The 21,159-nt window shown below is 34.9% G+C and overlaps 1 protein-coding gene across 2 annotated transcripts in view; it reads right to left on the bottom strand.

Moving 5' to 3' along the window:
• Syt14 (Synaptotagmin 14) overlaps nucleotides 1–21,159 on the bottom strand; it is a 474,462-nt gene that overhangs the window by 324,157 nt on the left and 129,146 nt on the right. The window lies entirely within an intron of this gene.

The raw sequence follows: 21,159 nt of genomic DNA, 5'->3' as shown, positions 1-21,159 counted from the left end.
AAGGATTGAATTCTTTAGATCATTGGCTAGAAGGATTGGCGAATCAGCAGTTTAAAGGGTGAGAATCGTTTGGGAATCAGCAGTTCGAAGGATTGAATTCCTTACAAAATCGGTGGCTCGAAAGACTAGATTCTTTAGGAAACCGATGGTTCGAAGGATTTAATGCATTAGATAATCGATGGCTCGAAGAATTTGATTCCTTAGGAAATCGGCACTTCGAAGGATTGAATTGTTTAGAAAATCGTTGGCTTAAAGAATTGGGTTCTTTAGAAAATCGGAGACTTTGCTGGCTAGAAAGAATTCAAAGAAAAAGGACAAACAATTGAGTCGTTTGAGGAAGTTTGTCGAAAATGGAAGTAAACACATGAATCATATTTCGCATTAATGTAATACGTTGTTCATCTTTTTCTCAATAATTTCGGGATTTCTGTCGAATTTGTACATATGAAGAAGTAAGGAAAGAGGAACAAATTTCAAAATATAACCACTTGTTAAAAGTTAACAATGCGTGATTCCTTTGAAAGAGACAAACACGATCCCTTATTGACTGAGTTAATGATAATATAATACAATATAATTGATGAATGGAAATTTCCCCGTTGCTAAGGAAGAAGAAGTCAAAACAGAACATTCGTGATATTCGTCTGACACTGGAGGACAAAGAGGTCAATATTAGATAAACACGGGAATTGCATGATCACTTTTATTATATTATCTCTATATGTTGTTTGCCTTTCTTTCTTAATACAGAGCTAATTATTACTATGAACTTGAAAGATAAATATTTCAATGAAGCTTAAAATGTTCTGTATTTACAATATTATCAAACATTTTCAATATAATTAATCTGACATTGTGCTTAAACTTAAATATATAAAGTAATCTAAGAACAGCACACTATGAAAGTTTACATGTACTACAGTTCACCTCCTAATCTCTTTATTTGACGTAGTTAAAACACTTCAATATCAACTTTCAACTATAATCTTCTTTTTTTATATTTATCTTGTTTATCAGAACTTTCCTTCTCAAACAAGTCCTAACTTGTTTCTTTAATTTTAAGACTTCAAAACTAAGCTATGCATAAATATAGGAAGTCTTACAAAAACGCAATGTCGTGTGTCTGTCGACAGATATCAAAGAAAAATGATAAGATATAGCGAGAACCAGCTTTCTGGGATCGATTCAGAATAGGTTTCATCTCCTCCAGTAACCCTCTATTGAAATCAGAAGCGATAAAAATAAACTATTTTCGCTTTCAACGTTGATTACCACAAAATCAAAACGGTAATAGACAGAGAAGATTTTTTTTGTATTCCATTCTGTATCTCAAGAATAGATCCAGGCTTTATTCCTGTCACTCTATTAAAACAAAAAGTGGTAGAAATTTTGATCTCCATGAAGCAAAAACGGTAACAGATAGCGAGAAAAGGCTTTCTAACATGGGTCCCCAAAATTAGTTTAATCTCGATCTTTATTCATGTTCAAACCGATATTGGTGGAAATCTACGATTTTCAGTTTCAACACTGCCAACCACAGTGAAAAAATGATAATAAATAGCGAGAAGCTGCTTTCCGATATGGGTTGAGTAACGCAAGAATAGGTTATATCTCCAATGTTATTCCTCTATTGCAAGCGGAAATAGCAGAAGTGAATCCACATTTAAAAATTCATTATTTCTTACTGTTTTGCTCTGGTATCTGTTGATTATCGAACAGATAAGGTCGTTCTATAAAACTTTCCATAATCCCCTATACATACCATAATTTGGAAATCTAGAACGAAAAATTCCGTTAAATATGTGACCCGGTATTGTTACACTTAAAACATTTGATATACGGTCGAAAATATTACAGTCAAGTTTACATAGCATATTTACATTTTTTTTAAATTTATTTGAAGTTTCTATCGATGACCAAAACTTATTAACGAGTTTCCTGATCTCAACAAAGAAAGAAGATTGTCTATTTTCTTCAACCATTTCTGATTACTGGATCTGATAGAAAAGCTTTCACCAATAGAAAACACTTGTCATCTCAGAAATGTATGTTTCGAATGAAGGAAAATTATATTACAGTAAATGTGCTCTCTGAAGTTCACAGTTATTTTCTGAAAAGTAATTACATTTTCGTGTACAGCTCATGGCGGAAGTCATATGTCCAAAATAATTGTTCATTGGAATGTAATACTGAGCATGACTCTAGAGCAGCGTTTCCCAACCGGTGTGCCGCGGCACATTGGTGTGTCGTGAATGGGCCGCTGGTGTGCCGCAAGTAAATCAAAACAAAATTATTAATTCTGTAGCAATTACATTGCAGGAAAAAATTTATATTTGTATTTCATATTACTATGAACCTCTAATATGAATCTACAATTTTAAGTTTCATACAGCGTCACTTTTCTGTACATTTTTAATATTGAAAAAGGTATTTGTTATCATTGTCATGACGTTATGACCATTACTGCTTCTTTATTGTTGCAGACTATTTCGTAAATTCAAATTTTAAAATATTCAATCCTTTCGACAAAACAGACATGCATACGAATTACCTACATTTGTGTTTTAAAAGTAAAAGAGATTTGTTTGTTCGTTCTTTATTTAGTGATCTTCCTTGTTAGTGACAGTTTGGATGTAGTTTTCGAAAAAGAAAGCGTATTTTTAAAAACCTAAGTCCAATAGGCCTATTTCATTGCAAATGTTTTCTATGTTTAAATTAGAATAAAAAATAAACATAATGATTTACCATAGTGGAAAACCAGTGATCGAGCTTTCTTTTCTGTGCAGTAACCACAGAAAAAGATACCGTGGTATTTTATATTTAAATATAATGAAATCTATGAGTGTGCCGCGATTTTAAGTTACACCCATAGTGTGCCGCAAGTCGAAAAAGGTTGAGAAACGCTGCTCTAGAGTATATAAAAGTCTTGTCTAAAAAATCTGGCCGTCCACCTTTTTGCGAAATCTTATACTCTTACCTGTAGATGGAATTAAACGAAAAGTATATATATTTTCTTTAGCCAATTGAGATCTTTATTTGGAGTCATGCTACTATAGTATTAGCTATGGTGTTAGAATTTCATATATGCACTTCCCAAAATATTGCTTTAGCTGGTCAAGCTTTTGTAAACAAGACTGCACATATCAATCATAATCGCCATGTGTTGAGATAACTCGTAACATAGCAAGCGTACCTTAAGGTGTACCTGGTGTGAAATCAAAACAGAGCTTCATAGTTGAGTTATTCGTTTACACTGAAGATGTTTCTGTGTAAATCAGATTATTTTGATTAGAGATGAGTTTACACGACTTTTGTAAATAACATAATAGGTAAATAAACTTAAACTTGTGTTATTAGATTTATATAAAATTAATTATCTGTTTTATAGTTTAGCAGCATTGTAAAAACTTGCTTAAATATATAATAATTATTTTTATTTTTAAAAAATTAAAGAGTTGTATTATTTGTATCAGGGGACTTCAAAATATATAATTATTTCCCGAAATGCAAGAGTTAATTTAAATGAATGTTGATACTATATGTTTTATAAAGATTCCTATCATATCTTGTTGTAAAAGAGTGGAGTTTAATTCAGCAACTGTTCCCAAATGGAGGATGTTGGTGTTGGAAATTATAAACAAATCAGTGTGAAGAAAATTATGTAAGTTAAAAAAGAAGTATATGAAAAAAGTATTAGATTTCTTGCTATGGTTCTTGATCTGCACTCGAACACGAAGAGTGGAACCGAATTGCTGTAAAGTCAACGAAGGAATTGGTGGTTTGCGCGAGAGACCAACTGAGTTAAAGGTAAATCCACGTCCAGCCATCCGAGCACGTCGAGCAAATATCGAATACGCCTTCCCTCTTCCTTCCCCTTCCTCTGCCTCCTGTGAGAGGACGACGCAATTGAAGCAGCGAACACGTCTCATCCAACAGCCAGCTCAGGTTTAACTCCGGCAGCTCCCTGTAGGGCCATGCATCTTCTACAATGAAGCGCAAGAAGGTGTAACTTCGGTGAAAGAAGTTGCCTCCAGACGTCCATAATCTAGAAGGCTTCGGCCGCTGTAAATGGAAAAGATTTCTCTCTCCAGTCCACTTCGCTTCCTATTTCACTCCCTTTCCTAATTGCCTCACTTATCATCCCCATTCCTTCCTACGTTTTTTTAAGTCACTAATTTCTCAGATCCAATATCTTTCCGCCATTTATGCTAATGATGTCCCTATGGACTGAACGATACAGTACTCCGGATAAAACTGTTGACGGAGTACAAGTAATGTAGTTGCGCGCGTAATGTGATTGGGTAACTCACTTGAATTAAAAGATGTCAAATTCCTATCAAGAAAAACAGAATTGGCTTCGCACGTCAAAGCGCTGTTCAAAGATTGCCAAAATTAAAGTTCTCCATAGCTCTTTCAAAAGCTGTAGCATCTAGTTTTAGCTTACTGTGTACTGAATATAAGAACTTAATCTTTAAAAAGAAACATGAATACGCAGTGCCCTTATAACCTGCTCTTTGAATTAAATTCAAATCATGTTTATAAGAAATACTGTATGATGCTTAACTTGACTACCAATAGCAATATAATTGTATATTGGAAAGACTGCAATCCGGTAAAAGGAATAATGAGTGGATTCCAAAAATAATAAACATAAATGTGCTATATGGGGCATGGTGGCATGACAGTAGAGCGCTCACCTCTGGTGCGAGGAGGTTCCTGGTTCTATCCTAGTCATGTAAATTTGTAGTGATAGCATCGTGTTCGTGAATTTTTTGATGTTTTCCCGTTTCCCTCCACATTCTCACTCCACCAATTATTTTATAATCATCCACTTACATCAATCATTCGTCTCCTTTAGCCTAAATGACATAACCATTGGAGTTAAACTAGAAAAGCACAAATGTATATTATGTTTGTTTTTTCGTTCTCAATCATGTAACAATAATATGTGAAACAAACTTTGTAGTTATATTAACCTTTAAATACCCATTGACGCAACTGGTACGTCAAGGCTTTAAACCGAAATAGCTCAGCTCCTTATTACGCTAGGAAGATAATTTTGGTACCAATATGTTTCTGAAGGATAAAGCTTTCCGCCAATATGTATTTTATATACAGAGTGACCGCGTGACTATGTTACAAAATTTAAGGGATGATTCCTGACACTGAAACAAGAAAAAAAGTTCAAATAAACTTTTGTCCAACGTACATAATTTCGGAGCTACAAGGTGCCGAAAGCGTGGGAAAATGACATTCAAAGCTCTATAGCTCGACTATGGTGAATGATAGAGCTAATGCGGCATGGTCACGTCAAAGACACCGAAGCTGCTGTATTCAAAAATGCTTAGGTCGAGATCGTGCAATTCGTGCACAAGGGATTCCCCAAAGGAGCGTAGGGATTCCCGGATAATCTGTCAAGAAAGATGGGTCGAAAAGGATACGGATGAATAGCTGTCCTAACTGCTAGCAATAATGCGTCTGTACTAAGTCGATATCTCGCACAAGCACAAAATGGCGAACAGTCTTGTATGTGCCATGTGTGGTTGCATAACGCGCACTAAATAATAGTGGGAAAATATGAATGGAAAATGTGAATAAATTGGTACAAATGGTAAATACATTATAGTACATTGTCCTGTTCATTGCACGTATAGACGCGTTTAATAAAGGGAATAATCATGAAACGTACTAAAATGTTGTACAAACATCACACTAACATTGTTTTCTTCCATGTAGTTTTGTCATTGAAAGCAAGTAAAACTAAGTGGAAAAACCGGGGGTATGAGTGCTTTCTTCCAGGCAGAAATCTTATTTTATTTGATGATACGAGCCGAGGATACTTTTTACGAGAGGGGGATTTTTCCGCCATCCCATGTTAATATGACCACTGCCAGAGAACAACAGTAAAATATCCGTTTCTTATCATTAGCCGTAATGTGCGTTACCCGAACATTGAAAAAAAAACAAGGAAAAACAATTTATCAGGACGTTTGTTTTAGTCGCTGCTTCCGATGTTTTGCAAGACTGATTCCGAGATTTTGTCTAGAATGCTTAACATGTCGTCATATTTTTATCGTTTAGAAGATATTTTGTTTTCACAGACGGCGTTATCACCTGAAGTACACCACAGTTTGCAGGTTCGATCACAAGCATTTGTTCTTCTGTCGTAGAAAACAATCAAAGGTAAGGAAAGTATAAGACAACAATGCTAGAAGGCGTTGTGGAAGGTGGAAGGTCATTCTTCGTGTGGTTTGTTCTTGCGTACGAGTTCCTTAGTGCAGTTTGTGCTTTGCTTGTTCGAATGTGAGATTAAATGGAGTATTCGATAGCAGAACTCGCGGACATTATATTTATATACGGTCAAGCAAATGGCAACAGTCGAGAAGCTTATAGGTTATATCCACTGAAGTATCCACAAAGAAAATATCCAGCCCATACTAGGTTTGCCAGACTTTTTCAACGCTTACAAGACACGGGGAATTTACAACCTCAATACTACGACCAAGGAAGACGAAGAACCACAAGGACTCCGGACTTTGAAGAACAAGTGCTTGATCGTTTCGCCCAAGACCCAACAGTAAGTATCCGGAAAGTAGCACGTGAAACGGGAGTAGCACAAGATACTGTTTGGAAAGTAGTACACGAGCAACAGTTACACCTCTATCATCCGCAGAGGGTTCAGGGCTTACGTCCAACTGACTTTCAACCTCGCGTTCGGTTTTGTGAGTGGTTTCTCCAACGCTCTGTAATTGATCGGCAGTTTGCTTCCTACGTGCTTTTCACCGACGAAGCTTGTTTTACGAAATACGGGATATTTAATAGTCACAATAGTCATGTACAGTATGGGCAGACGAAAATTCTTATGCAATTGTGGAAAGGGGCCACCAAGACCGATTCGCCATAAATATGTGGGCGGGTGTTATCAGTGATCAGATAATAGGTCCATATTTACTACCACCACGATTAACTGCGTCAGTGTATACGAGATTCCTGCGAGACATACTTCCAGAGTTATTAGAGGATGTCCCTCTCGGTGTTCGTCAACGGATGTGGTTTCAACATGATGGCGCCCCAGCCCACTTTTCAGCTAGTGCTCGAGAGTATTTGAATCAAACGTTTCGAGACAGATGGATTGGAAGAGGCGGTCCTTGTAATTGGCCTGCACGTTCCTCAGATTTGACTCCACTTGATTTTTTCTTGTGGGGTCATGTCAAAACACTTGTCTATGAAACGCCTATAGACAACGCAGAAGAACTATTAGCACGAATACTCGCTGCCTGTGATACTATAAGAACAGCTCCTGTGTTGTTACAGCGGATGCGTCAGAACTTACTGCGACGCTGTAACGCCTGTGTTGAAGTAGAGGGACGCCATGTCCATCGCCTACTGTAGGATAATTAGGAAATTTGTCTCGTTTACAGGTAATTGATGATGTTCTTGGCTGCATTCAATCCTGCTGTAAAATGTTGATTGAAGACATTATTCCCATTCTTGTGACTTTTGTTTTTAGGAAACAACCTCTTCTGCATTATGGTTGTTTCGTTCAGTTTTGTTTATTTGTTTTCAATGACAACAATACATGGAAAAAAGACTTTAATAGTGTTATCCTTTTACAACATTTTAGTACGTTTCATGACTATTACATTTTATTAAAAGCGTCTGTTCAATGATGGGACAGCGTAATATCATGTATTTACCATTTGTACCAAATTATTCACATTTTCCTTTCATGTTTCCCACTCTTATTTAGTACGCGTTATGCAACCACACATGACACGTATAAAACTGTTCGCCATTTTGTGCTTGTGCTAGATATCGACTTAGTACAGACTCATTATTGCTAGCATTTGTGACAGCTATTCATCCGTATCCTTTTCAACCCATCTTTCTTGACAGATTATCCGGGAATCCCTACGCTCCTTTGGGGAATCCCTTGTGCACGAATTGCACGATCTCGACCTAAGCATTTTTGAATACAGCAGCTTCGGTGTCTTTGACGTGACCATGCCGCATTAGCTCTATCATTCACCATAGTCGAGCTATAGAGCTTTGAATGTCATTTTCCCACGCTTTCGGCACCTTGTAGCTCCGAAATTATGTTCGTTGGACAAAAGTTTATTTGAACTTTTTTTCTTGTTTCAGTGTCAGGAATCATCCCTTAAATTTTGTAACATAGTCACGCGGTCACCCTGTATATAGTGGGTACCACACCGAAAGGAAAAGGGTAAAGTTTTTTTTTGCATCAAGTTTTTTGGGAGCCATTCCTTCCTTGGGGGTACATTCATAAAAATTAGTATGTGAAGCAGTGAAGTAATCCACTGCATCGTAATACTCTGCATGTGTACTTAATGCTTATATGAGGGAACGAAAAGGTGGTCAATTTTTTCTTTTTTTTTTTTTTTTTTTTTACGTAAATTACATTTATTTTCAGGACGGTTCCATATAAGACAAGATATAGTTTCAATGAATTGGTCTAGACGCATAATTCTTGTTACTGTACATGATGTGACGTAACCCTGTGATAATTAGGGGGCTCACCAGGACCGCCAACGCAAAGGTCTGAACAGCCCGTTGAAAATGATATACAGGACGTTTTTATAGGAATTTCATTCGGAATTTTTATCTCGCTTTATATTGCAGCAATGGCTACCATGGTTTATATTAGTGTCGCAAGTGTGTTGCCTATACATTAGCATCATTTTGTCCGCTTAGGGTGAATGTAAGGGGTGCCAGGTTCCCAAATTATATTTCTTTCATATTTTGGGGACTTTTTTGTTTCTTCTTCTGCGAATAAGGGGGAATTACACAAATGTTACATCGTTGTAATATGTGCTCCATAGGCTTTCCAAAGATGTAACAATCATGACTCTGTGATAGTTGAGGGAGTCACGAGGGGCGCTAACGTGAGAGTCTACGATTTCGTTCAAATCTCTGGTTGGCATAGAAAGGCTAATACAACAATTTGTTGAGTACATTGATGGTGTACGAGTATAAGTACACACACGAATATATATGTTGAATTGAATTAAACACCTTTCACCAAACGTATGAAATAATTTATTTTTTAAAAAAGAAAATAATAAATTATAAACAAATTAAAAGTACATCCTTATTCTGAAATTGAGAGCGAACTATTGAATTCACTTGGACACATGTTAGACTAAATTTCTTGAACTGTAGTTAATTCAAACAGATACATATATCAGGGAGAGAAAAGATAAAAAGCCAATAATAACATGACATGCACTGTCACATATATGACATGTAGCATTTATAATGAAACATATGTTGCTCATTTGGTACTCCAATCTTGTTCCAATTCTTTTTTCCAGTTTCCTCTTTTACTTTTCCATCTTTCAACACTTAAGAGCCTGCCTTACTAAAAATAATACAAAATTTACCATTTTTCTTTTGCTTGTTTTTCATAAGTGAAAGAAGATAATGAAATGGAACTTACCACAATCATAGATAATGTTATTCTACAACAGAAAATATGAACCTGGAGGATTTTCAGTGTTGCCATCCATAGAAATTACAGTGTTGTCAGAATAACAACGCCCCCAAAATCTAAGTTAAGGCAGTGAGTAAAGGAACGAACTCAACTGCATTTGGTTACGTATCATGTTGTTTTGGTTTAATATGAACTACTTTTTAAATAATAGTTGTATTTAGTTTGTAATAAACAAAATAGTTTTAACATACAGTTATTAAAACTAAATAATAATGTTATTTAAAAAGTATTTTTTCACAGGAAACCAAAACAATATGATACGCAATCAAATGCTCCTCTAGACGCTGTCTCAACTTAGATTTTAGGGGCGTTGTTTTTCTGGTAACACTGTAATTTCTATGGATGGTAACACTGTAATTTCTGTGGATGGCAACACTGAAAATCCTTCAGGTTTATATTTCCTATTGTAGAATAACATTATCTATGATTGTGGTAAGTTCCATTTCCTTATCTCCTTTCACTTACGAATAAACAAGCAAAAGAAAAATGGTACATTTTGTATTATTTTTACTAAGTCAGGCTCGAACCATGAGAATAGTTCCCTATCGCATTTGTTGCTTCATTTAATCGAGTAAGTAACTAAAACATTCTATACACAATGCAAGCGCACCACCAATGACAATCCAACACTCCTAAAGGAATATATTTGGAACTAAAGCAGCTTAGTTACCTGTAAGCATATCTGTAACAAAATAAAACTTAAAAATATGTATCTTAAACTTTAGAGCGATGGTAAAAGAAAATAAAATGTGTGGTTGCAAAAAAATGTAAAAAAGGACTAATGCCATTTTATATTCTTCATGGCAAACAAAAAGAGATTTCCGGATGTCCGGTTTGGCTCGAGAGACCATCCCGTTAAGGTATCCGGAATAAATTTTAAACTTAAGGCTTTTATAAGTTCCTCATATTCCAGAGAAGAGTTCGAATTTTGTTTCTACACAGAAAATGAAAAACAAAACTGTGGGATCAAAAATTGCGAATTTCCCGAAAACGACACTAACAATTGTGCTTATATTTTATAATACAACTTTCCATTAACATCAGTATAATATGTATGATATGTCATGTTTCTAGGAAAAATGCAGAAGACAATTTATTCTTAGGAGTATGATCTTAGACAATTTTCTCAGAAACGACTACGGTGACTTGTTCTTATTTCATAATTAAGTATTTTATTAATAATTCTTGATTTAATATGAAATGGAAGGTAAAAAAATTCACTACGTTGACTCTTACCTTGTTTTTTTTTATTATTTATTCGAAAAACATGCATTTTTCTCTTATCTACATTGGAAGTAGGGATGGTAAAAATAAAGGTAATTATGCAGGCCACCCAAAAATTTTTGAATACCACAAATCTCTGTGTATATGTAGTTTGTTTGGTAGTCGAAACTCTTTTTGAGCTAAATGACTGTTCAGATATAGATACTGTTAGCACTGGATTAGAACTCAAATGTCAACATCGCGAATTGAACCCAACTTCTTGAGCAAAGGTGAGATCCCCAACTATGTATAAAGTTATGATAACAATAAACATTACACATTAACATAATAGTGTAATAAAATTCGCGGGATATAAATCTAATGCGGAAATGAGTAGTTACTCATAAAAGATAAGATGTATGTATTAGAAGGATTATTCTCTACAAAATTACAAGTTTTAGTTTATTAAATATATTATTACTGGAAAACAAACTTACCAACTACAAACGCCGCGACTGAATTAGTTTAATCAGAAACCACAAAACATTTCTCTCTTCTGCAAAGTTCATGTACCAATTAATTAAGTTGATGATTTTGTAATACGCAGTTCTTGTACGGTAGAAGATGCTGAGTAATATACGAGAAACTTTGTTGTATCATCACAAGTTGAGAACTTTGGAAAATGTTTATCAAACGTGTTGTAGGTATGTAGAATAGAATAGAAGGATGTTGAAATTCCAATCTCTAAAGAGTAATGTAGTTATTCATCTTGTTATTTCCTTATAGAATCAAAGTTAAACAGAAACGGGAACATGTATTCATACAGGATACCTATTCAGTTAGTAATTCAACATTTAACAAACTTTAGGCGCTGTAAAATTTTAAAAATAATATAACATGTTCTTCACCAGATACTGAAAAGAAAATTTTCCCCGATCCATTGTGGAGTGCATATATTATGTGCGTCATGTATCATATTTCATATACAAATAAATAAATAAATAATGTATTCCCGCAGAATAAAAACAATCAAGTTCACCAGATTGGCAACAACCGATATAATTTTTAGAATTCATCCACAAAAATTCATTTTTCTCGATTTACTCGAAATATACGCATGAGCGTTTATCTTCAAGCATGCTATTTTCATCAGCTCAATGTGATCTACCGGATTATATATAGGCCTACGTAGATAGATAGTGATAGAGCGGTTTCTGAAATGAAATGAAATGAATTTTTGAGTTTTACGGTTATGCCGGTTATGCCGGTTATGCCCACGGTTATGCCGGTTAAGCTAAAGGAGACAGTGATTATGAGTAATGAATGAAATGGTGGAATGAAGAAAGTGGGAGGAAACGGGAGAACCCCGAGAAAACCCACGCACACGGTGTTTGTCTACCACAAAGTTCACTTGGCGGGAGCAGGGTTTGAACCCGAGACCCCTAGCACCAGAGGTGAACACTCTATCACTGAACCACCGCGGCCCTAGAGCGGTTTCTCCCACACTATCATTCCATCTTGGCATTTGAATACTGTGAACTAGAAAAAGCCAGACAAAATCTCACTCAAGATGACTGGAAATGAAAATGTTTTTACACTTTTATGACTGAGTGTACCCACCGGGAATCGAATCCGGGACCGCTCACACGAAAAGAAAGAGCGTTAGCAACTACGCTACTCGGGGACACCGGGGTCAGAGAAGAACAGACGATAAGACTGAAATCACGAATCCACTAGTTATAATCTCCTGAACGAAGACAAAAAGGCGAGCAGGATTTTGTCGCTTACTGCTCTCCATACCAAAATACAGGAATGAGCTCTGTACGATGAACGTGTCATGTTGTTTGATTACTTTCACACTGCTACCATGAAATGAAATCTTTAAGTTTTACGTCCCATGGTTATGCAGGCTAGGCTAAATGAGACGGTGAAATAAAATGGTGGAAAGGAGAAAATGGAAGAATCCCGAGAAATCTCATGCACACGGTGTTTGTCCACCACAAAGCTTACTTGGCGCCACACTGCTAACAGTCCGCCTTGTATCGTGCCCAGTATACTGACACAAAAATAAGATCGCCATGTTGTCTATAGACCCGTATTCTTAATAGAGAACATGGTGGAAAGCCAATTTATTTTAGTTCCTAAATTATTTTTGGATCAAAAGATCCAATATATTTCAATCAAAAATTGTCTTGTATGCTTTATATCTGGAGAATTACATATAGAGTAGCCAAACCCAAACTATCACTTAACTCACAAGGGAAGGTCACGAACTTACTCCGCTGAGAACCGAACGAGACAATTGTGTTTGCATTTGATAGTTATGACTAGAAGAATTCCAAAGTTACACGTGCCATCAGGTGGGATATCGTGAGTTACCACATATTTTGTAATGTAAAAGCTATTAGCTAGCAGAATAGTTTGAACTGGATCATTTGTTCGGAAACGATTGGGTAGATAGAAAACTCGACGAGCAAGTATCCATCATTTTAAGGACACATTTTTGGGGTGCCTCAGGGTCCCCAGCAGGCTCCCAGACGTAGTGCAACTCAAAAGTTTCAAATGGCAAAGGAGGCTAAGTAGCACATCATTTGAAGACTGTTGCGAAATGAAAGAAGGTGGAGCAAGTCTTGATTCTCTATGACAAACCTGTGCAAAATGGCCGCGGGTCAAAATCTAATCAAAAACTTAATTGAAAAGTTCATGACCACCCCCTATAAATCGGAAATAGTGAGACAAATGTGAAAACAGGTAATCATGTATGGCATTATTTTCAAAGTACAACGATTTAAAGTAAAAACTTCTTGTTCTAGGTCCCCGGCAGGGTCCCAAGTGGGACCCAACTCAAAAGTTTTGTAGGCAAGGAGTGTTTAGTACCGCATTGTTTGAAAGTTGTTGTGAAATGGAAGAAAATGAGTTCCCAATGATGGAGTAATATGTATGATTCAAACGGAATAGAAAATGAAAGTGAGAATAACAAAGAAGAAATAAATAATCGGAATAGTAAATAAAGAAAACAATAGTAGTCTCCGCTCTATGATGCTTCCAATCGTCTCCTGTGGCAGTTAGAGCTGCTGTCTGGTTGCGACAACTTCTGTACTACGGTCGAGTTGCTAGTACATCTCTTTATTTCAACGTGTCGAATGAATGAAGATGCATCATAATTGTCAGATGCAATATAATTGTCAGCATTTATAAACAAAGTCATTTTTTACGATCAACATTCATACCAAATTTGGTTTTCCTAGCTTCAGCAGTTTTAGTACCTACATTTTCGACATAGATGTTAAGCGGCCATCTTGAATTCAAGGTGGCCATAGACTTTTCAATTAAGTTTGTGTTTACATTTTGATCGTCTGTCATTTTGCACAGGGTTATCGTAGAGAGTTGAGATTTGTTTCGTCTTCTTTCATTTACCAACAGCTTTCAAATGATGTGCCACTTAATCCCCCTCGACATTTGAAAACTTTGAGTTGGACCCCACTTGGAACCCTGCAGTGGCCCTGGAACAAGATGTTTTTACTTTAAAAAGTTGCACTTTAAAACTAATGCCATAAGTGCTTTAGTGTTTTTACATTTGTTTCATCATTTCCGATGTATAGAGGTAGCCATGGACTTTTCAATTAAGTTTTTGTTTACATTTTGACTCGCCGCCATTTTACATAGGGTTGTCGTAGAATCAAGACTTTCATTTCGTAACAGCTTTCAAATGATGTGCTACTTAGCCCCCCCCCCATTGAGATTTAAAACTTTTCAGTTAGACCCCGTCTAAGAATCTAATTGATTTTATATTACAAAATATGTTCTAACATAACAGTGGTACGTATAATTTTGGGACTCATCTAGTTATAACCTATCAAATGCAAACACAATTGTCTCGTTCGGATCTCAGCGGAGGCAATTCGTGATCTTCCCTTGTCAGTATGATGTGCATATTCCGTAGAAAATATGAAAACTCGATTTACGAGCCATTCAAAACTTTGTGGCCCCTGATCCAAAATCTAATTATTAGCCAGGATCGCAATCTTTTGATCTATTTTTTGTATCATTCCTAAAATTTTTGTAAGACTTATTACTGACCCATGCAAAAGAGACACTGAAACGATTGGCCTTATCTTCTAGTTAAGGAACCTTAATCCACATTAGCAACACTAAATTTTGGCAAGGCACTACACATCTTCCAGAAAGAAATTTAAGTTGAAATCTATTTTTGGTGGGAAATACTTTTAAATTGAGCATTATAAAACTAAAAAAAATTAGAACGTTCTGATTACTTGTTGTTTATGTATTCTACTGTTAGTGAAAGTTGTATACAGATTGTTATATCTGGTTTGATGTAGTCAGCACTGCCTAATAATGAAGATTTGTGAGAAGTTATTGGTGACGGTATTGTGTGTTGAATACTCATTTTCTATGGAATACTACAGTTTGACATTTAATGTATCAATACTCAGACTATCCCTCAACATTCATGCGACTTGGAAACTGGTTTAATTCACAAAATGAGTCGACATTGATCAAGACTGTAAATTTGAACTCATCAGTAATGTGTGTAAGCATTATTCAGTTCCTGTTACAATAGTTTATAACTGCGAGATCACTATACAAGAAAATGTGACTTCGAAGCCACTGAAACTCTCTAGTTTCCTTTTTTCACTAGGAAAAATCGAGAATCGAAGCACACATCTACAAATTACATTATTTTCATTTGTTTTCATGTCTTTGTTACATTGCGCATATGAAATGTAATCGTGCATCAAATTATGAAGGAATTTTGTTTTCCTTCAGAGTGGATAGGACAAAACACGTGACATAGATATTCGTGGCGTCTGAGGCTCGACATGAGAGAGAAATTCAAAGGAAGGAAAGAAAAGAAGAAGAAATGAGAAGGGGGAGGAAATAGACTACGTGGTAGCTGTCTTTTCTCCCCTCCATCGCAGACATGCAACAGGTCACGTGATCTCTCTCCAGTTACGATACCATCCGAAAACCCATTTCTTTTCTCACACTTTTCCTTTTATATTTTTCTACTGTCCCTCTTTATTTTTTTAAATTTTATTTTTGTTCAACATTTTAGATTGGAGATTAACCATAAATTGTCTCTCATGTCAATTGTACTCTACCATAGCCACATAAAGGTATCAATAACAAGAGAATTTAAAAGATTCATTATATGTCTGCCGACTTCTCATCGTCAACATAATAGACACTGTGCCACCAATGGCAAATTGAGAGACTTCTATGTAAATTCGACCTTCGTTAATATCTTCATTCCAACGTAAAAAATTACCATACAACAACTGCAACTTTTATTTTTCTCATTTCTCTTTTGTCAATTTTATCTTTCATCCTCTCTCTCTTGTTAATTTCCTTTTATTCCTTTCTCATTATCAATTCTCTTTTGTTTTCTCTTTTGTCAGTTTTCTTTTCCTTCTTCCTCTTTTATCAATTTCCTTTCTTCTTTCTTTATTATCAATTTTCTTTCTTCCCCTTTCTCTCTTGTCTATTTTCTCCTTTCATTTTCATCAATTTTCTTTTTTCCTTTCTCTTTTGTCATTTTTCTCCTTTCTTTTTTGTCATATATCATACCATACTTTCTACCGTATCCCACTTAAGAAAACTTATTCTATAATAATGTCCTAACAAGTTTATTTTTCTCTTTTCAACTGTTTGTAGGATTATTCGTATCTTACCATTATATGCTAACAATTTCTAGATGGCTTTTCATTCCACTCAGGGGGTTTTCCCCATTATTATAATATATATTTAGAATGCTTTCAGGTGATTCTCATTGCTTTTTCAATGTTCCTGCTCCAAACAGCATGACACTTTGCACGAAACAATTTGTGAATCTTCTTCTTAAATAATTGTTCAATGACACATCAATAGGATTTCCTTCTTCCTAAAGATTTGCCCCTTGTTTCCTACCTTTGCTTCCAATTATTTTTACTAGCAGTATCTAGGTATTGAAAATTGTACGATTCATTCTGATCACAAATGCTTTTCACATCTTCTTCCAGAGATCATCAACACTCCCTACTTTGAAAAATTCAGCGGGCAAGATTGATCTGTACTCCCCGCAGCTTATCATCAACTTACGTAATTAGATGAAATAGTAAAGAAGGCGCTGATAAAAAAAACAATGTTTCGATTTGAAGAAGAAATGTGAAGTTTATTCAATTTAAAGATGACAGAGGTACTTGCTCCACAATGTGAATTGAAACCAAACGACAGGGTGAATAATGTTGTATGAAATAAAAATAAACGCTAAAAAGACAAAATATATTATAATTGAGTCAAAGATCATTGTTTCAACAAGCAAAGCCCATGAGAAAATATTAAAGTATGCATGGGAAAATATTTCTAGTGAAAAGATAAATTATTGTATCAAAGTGTTCCATACTACATGTGCTCCTGTATCACAAACTGTGCAAAGAACGTGTTTTACATTGTGTATTAATGTCACTTATATTTACGGAACAGTACATACAAATCGTAATAAAAGATAGCATTACCGAATACTTTGATTAAACGGATTTTTGTTTATCTGAATGCCTTTAACATTAATCGATCCAGATAATCGATACTCCACTACACTTCAAGTAAGAACATAAAACGAAGCAAGCACTGAACCTGCAATGTTATGCAACTGACCATAACGATTAAGTTTTGTGGGTTGCATAACACAAACATTTTATTTTTTTCTTTCTTTCTATTTTTCTGAGGTTACTGCTAGCCCCTTCGTAGTAACTATACTTGATTTAAATGGAACGTTCACAATCTCATCAACATGCAACTGGCAGAGAGGAAAACAAAAACTAAAATTTTTTTGGTAAACAAATGCAGCTCTGCGGTTCTAGAGATAATTGGTTTCTGTGAGACACGCCCGTTAATGAGATTTCTGTTTGTGTGTCAAGGTAACGATGCTATTGACTTACGAGCATAGTACCTCCTCGTGACAAATACGCGCACTTTCCATGCGTATAGTCTGGAGTTTGACTCACTGTGATGATATTTATCTTGAGCACAAATGTAACTAGTGATTCAGAACCCACTTCAAACAGTAGTCTTTTTAATATAACTTAGGTGCTGAAAAGGGTGTTTAACTTAAAACAATCCAAATCTTTGCAAATATATCTTACACTCAGGCGTATGCCTCTCTCATATCTTTACTATATTCAATCTTAAAATACTATGAATGGAGAACTAATAATAACCTTAATTAATGGATAAATATAAATCATTTAGGATTAGATTGAAAGAGTGTAGGCTGATCAACTCAAAAAATCAAATTCTGAATTTTGAAATTACAAAATGAGCACATAATATTTCTTTTTTTGATTCAATGATATATATATATATACGACAATACAACGTAATATAATAATTTGGAATTAGATACCTTATTGTCTTTGACAATTTGTATTCTATCCGGGCAACAAGATTATTTTGCCACTGGTGAGGATTCCAAGCAGGAAAGCAGAATTTTCGGTATTTGATACAATTAGGAAACTATATATATCTGTACTAATTAATATAAAAGGAACAACAGATATGCTTTCATACTAGCGTACTAAAGGTTACCATCCGACCGACACACTAACTGTCTGTATTGAGCTAAAAGCCAAGAATCTTTAGATTTCTAAAGTATGGCATTTTATGAATGATATTTATACTTTTTCCAAACTAGAAGATAACATCACGCAGTGAGAATAACAACATCTTACAAATTTAGTATTACTAAAACATTTGAATTAGAATTAATATTTCGTGATATATTGTTCTTTTCAAACTATTTTAAAATAACAGAATCAGAAATAAATATTTTCCAATGGGACGTAATGAATTCTTTGTTATGATCAATGAAAATGTCTTAAATTACTCATAAGAGTCATTAGATTCGGAATCGAGAAAAACATCAATATAATGACTTGAAGTCTACATTTATAATAATTTCACTACATTTATAATAATTTCACTTTATTTTTTTATACAGCCAGCTCGAAAGGTCAAGCAGTCTAAGCATTAACTAGGATGGCCGTCACAAGATTTTCTGCTTAGGTATTATGTATGGCCATTTCATTATCATCATTTATTCCTCATTATCTATCCAGTCAAAAGGGCAGAGGAACGGAAACTAAACCTTAAAAAAATTACAAATCATTTACTATAAAGTACGAAAATAATATTTTTTAAATTATCACCATTGATATTATAATTCAATATAATATATAATATTAATGCAGAAGTAGTGAAAAATGTAATACCCACGTAGTTACGTTTTTAATGAGTGAATAACAGCGATCTCCTGAGAATACGAGCTCTATTAAAATAGGAATCCAATAAGTACTATCTATGTATCAAGAAAACTATCTAGCACATTTAACACGCAAAACACAATTCTTTCCAGTTCTGTGGTAGTTCTCCAATACATCTAATACATCTCTTCTAATAATCGTATATTATTATCTTATCTCTATTTGTTATTTGGATATCTGGCAGTACGAGAACTAAGGATATTACAGAAACACAAGTATTAAAATGTTATGAGTATTCTCTTATGCGAACACTTTACTAGGATTTGTAATCAAGGAATGTAATCCTAGCTGGGTTTGAACTGCGATTTACGTTTACTAGAAATAGGAGCTCTAGTCATAAGGATTGGCTAACATCTTAAATGAAAGGTCTTTACTTCATCATCTCCACAATAAAATGGAAGAACAGCAAAGAGAAGTACTAGCCACGAGACGATACAAGAGGAGACCCAACTTCTGTGAAGAGATAGGAAACAAGACATAGCTCCTTCAATAGGAAACCTACTTTTCGAGGAGAGACAACGTTTCTAAATTATACTTTCAAGACGAGGCAGACTCAAATATTGTCTCGCGGCTAACAGTAGTAACTAGTTCTATGTTGTGCAACCATAAAGTAACTATAATAGGTTATTAAGACAATTGTAGATTCTGTAAGGCGTGTTTCCAGATTATATAATTCCATTACTATTATTTCAAGCTACTTCGCCAGAATTACATGAGCATCCAAAAAGTCTTAAAAGAATAATAATATTTGACAAATTTTATTTGAAGTACAATACTTCACTTAAATAGTAAATTTGACTGATTTTTACAGTAGATTAAAATATAATAGTCATTCTTTACAAAACTTTTACATCTTTATCAATAATTACTTTGAATTCAAACGAATAGATGCCTGGAGAGAGATAGGGAAAAACATGCTTGTGTTCTATTGACAAAATGAAGAAATCTGTAAAAAGGATTAAAAAAAAAAAGACTTTTGATTAAAATTCCATCTATGACCGTGCTGACGCAAGCTGACGACAAACTGGATACAGGACGCTGACTTCAAAGGCATGACGCGTTATGTTACAAGCATATAAATACAGGTGCAGCAGCGCTGAGGAATGTAGAAGAGAGAATCTAATTACTAACTACACTTGACTCTTAATTATAGAGACTTTATGTTACCAAAAAAAAAGTATAGCAAGTAACCTTGGCTTTTTATTAGTTTCCACAGAGTCCCAGGGAAGAGATGTTACGAGGAAACAATGAAATTTCTCTACTAAAATAGCTTTTAGGTAGTTAGAGCTGACAATGATGTTATCAATAAAAGACGTAATTTTTAAATAGAATGTAAAGAGCACGTGTGGTGACGCATAGTAAGTGCTCTATACGTAAAAAAAATCTCATTCTCTACTTTGGACAAAAAACTAAATTGAATCCAGAGACAATTGATTGAAAGACGTCTTCACCTCCAAAAATAGATGAATTACACGATCTCTACTCAAGTCTCATTTTATTTGTTTATTAGCAGAAGAACCTGTTTTTCGCAAATGAAAAGAAAGATTTAATGCATGTAAAACCGGAAATTTGAATATTGTAAACTTTTGAAACTTTCCCCACTTTAGGAGCGGAATTTTCGAAAACACTGAAACACATATTACCTGCTTTTTACGTAATTAGGCGTTTAAATATCAAATTTAACACTTCCAACTCAAGCGAATTCCCACATTGAGATTTTTATGAATAGAGCCGGAAATATGACTATTGTAAAATTTTTATTTTCCCTCCCTTTTTCATAAACACTGAAACACCTGTTCAGTTACTTTTAATGGGAAATGTATATGTCGAATTTTATCTCCCGAACTTTACTGAGCCATGAGAATCACTTTTTTTAAAAAAAAAAAACTGCACCCCCAAAAAAAACTGCAGCCCTCTTAGGATACATATTTCAAAACAATCCTTCCTTATCTTTCGCTTTCGGCCTAACTGCATGGCCTATGGATCCCGGAGGTTCAATGCCATGTTCGCAAAAGCTCTCCATTGATTTCTATCCTTAGCTAACTGGATCCAGTTTCTATTTTGTATTCCTATTTCTGCGAAATTCATCTTAATATTGTCCTCCCATCTGCGCCTAGGTCTTCTTAA

This window comes from Thermobia domestica, chromosome 11, assembly GCF_964235325.1.
Source record: "Thermobia domestica chromosome 11, izTheDome1.hap1.1, whole genome shotgun sequence".
NCBI classification, from domain to species: Eukaryota; Metazoa; Arthropoda; class Insecta; order Zygentoma; family Lepismatidae; genus Thermobia; species Thermobia domestica.
The sequence above is the reverse complement of the archived record's forward strand: the minus strand, read 5'-3'. Positions and strand labels throughout refer to the sequence as shown.